Consider the following 2,399-nt stretch of genomic DNA (forward strand, 5'->3'; position numbering starts at 1 on the left):
TCCAGGGATGGTGGAGTCACTGTTCCTGGGGGTGTTTAAGGAAAGGCTGGACGTGGTGCTTAGGGACATGGTTTAGTGGGTGACATGGGTGGTAGGGGGATGGTTGGACCAGATGATCTTGGAGGCCTTTTCCAACCCTAATGGTTCTATGATTCTATGATTCCAAACTCCAGGGTCTGACAGATGCCCACAAGGCTGTGCCCTTGTCAGATGTTCTTACATCAGGTGCAATGCCTGGTAAACACCAGATCTTTCTGCCTATTCTCCAGGGTTTTTCAGTTTCTCAGTCCCCATCCGTGTATATGCATCTGAGTCCCAGACCCAAGGCCACAGGCTCACACAGCATTGGTAAGTCTGGATTCCCTCTCTGAGATTTCTCTTGGAGGCAGCTGGGTGGGGTGGTCCAGAAGAGAGCCAAGGGGTGGGCAAGAGTAACACAGCATGGACCAGCAGGGAACCACACCTGAGCTTGGTGCCTCAGCCTCTTCTACACAGCAACATGCCCAGACCTTTCCTTCCCTTCCTGTGTCCTTTAACCTTGAAAGACTTCTTTTAGGATTTAAAATTTTCCCTTCAGTGCTTGGTAGGGAGTGGGAAAACCAGGTGCCTTCACCCTGGCCAACAACTTGAGCCACTGTCTGTGAGGCACCAGCCTGGGCAGCACCTGTGGCAGTCACTGACCAAGCTCTCAGATCTGTACATCTTCTTCCTTTTTGACAGTAAGACTGCATACGGAGACCAGGAAGCTTTATGCAGTCCAAAGGTGGATTTTCATGGCAGGTTTCTTGAAAAACACCTCCAGCTTCAGTCACTGCAGAGTGAGGCAAGAACATCTCCTAAATCAGGGTGCTGAAGGCATGCTCAGTTTTAAGAAGGGCTTCTGCCCAAGAGCGGCATGTCAAGTGTAGCGTGTAACATCAGCCACGTCCTAAAAGCCACTGCCCTCTGGGAGAAGAGGAAAACATGCTCTCTTCACATTCTGATCTCATTTTCCTCATCTGCTCAGTAAGCGATGTTCCCTCCTGTGGGTGGGTGTGGGCCCCCCATGGGTTGGCTTTCTCCCTGGACCACTGGTTCCCAGCCCTGGGCTTGCTGCCTGTGCCCCTGGCCAGGGTGGGGATGGAGAGGGAGAGGTGCTGCTGTGCTCTGCTCTACAGCTTGCGGGGAGCATCTCTATTCCCTGGAGCTCCTCCGCCTCTTCCACTATTGTTTTGTTCCAGTGCATTCACCCTTTGGATGAGATCAAGGATGTGACATTTTAAAAATCCTTGACACTGTTATGAACTCTCTTTCATTTACACATGCCTTTATCTCCTTCAGTGGGAAACAACCCATTCTGAGCCCTTTCTTTTCTTACGTTATGCTGCCTGTAGCTTTTCTTTCAGTGCTCGTAACCCTGTCAGACACCTTATCAGCTTGTACAGCTCTGTCCAGCTGAAAATTGATTATTTCCATTTGCCTAGGGGCTGATTGTCCATTTATCTTGTGCCACAACATTTTTCATTGCTCCTGTGAATAAGCTCCTTCCCTCTAATGGTGCTGCTGCCATCCTCCTCACCCATGCTGTGCACCATAATTTCATGTTTATTCTTTCACAGACTATGTGATCTGCAGCAATTCTTGCATCTTTTTCCCAAATGCTGGGCATTAGCTGCAGCTTGAGAAGACATGGCTATCGTATGTGCTCTTCCAATACCTCCCAGTGCAGGCTTGGCTTGCCTTTCCTCCTCAGGGCTTTTTCCTGAGGTGTCTCACAGTCTCTGCTTGACCTTTCATCAGCTTGTCTGTCCTAGTTGACTTCCTTCGCTTGGCAAATCCCAATTCCTTTCCCTGGAGTTAATTCTGCTTCCTGCTGTAACCTCCCAGGCTTTGCCCCAGGCAGCAATTGCAAGGGAGGCTCTGAAGCTTTAGCTCTGCCACATGAGGGCAAACTTTCCTTTGTCTGTCCTCTATTTCAAAAAAGCCAGCTCAGGCCCGGCAGCCAGGACTGGGAGATCTTAAGCAGCCATGGCCCAGCATCTTCAGTCCCCTGGGCCTGCAGAGGACTTTGCCTTGGAGAGAGGAATCCAAATCTCTCCTTTTTAGTGGTAATAGTGTGGCAGTCGTTTACAGTGCTTTTCTCACGTTCAAAGATGCTTGAATTTATAACCATGTGAGTCTCTTCTCTCTTTCTGTGCCTGAAGTCTGCCTCTGATTTGTGCTTGCAGCTTGAGGCATATTCTATATCAGAAGGAAAGATGTTCTTGCTTTCATTTAAAAAAAAAAAAAAAAAAAAAAGCTCATAAAAATTGCATAACTTGCCAAAATTTCACTCATATGAAAATCCATAACAAGATCTATTTAATCCCTTATTCTAAGCTTACAGAACGGTGGAGTAATTAAGTTCACATGTTCATTTG

The sequence above is a fragment of the Cygnus olor genome, chromosome 1 (assembly GCF_009769625.2).
Source record: "Cygnus olor isolate bCygOlo1 chromosome 1, bCygOlo1.pri.v2, whole genome shotgun sequence".
Lineage (NCBI taxonomy): Eukaryota > Metazoa > Chordata > Aves > Anseriformes > Anatidae > Cygnus > Cygnus olor.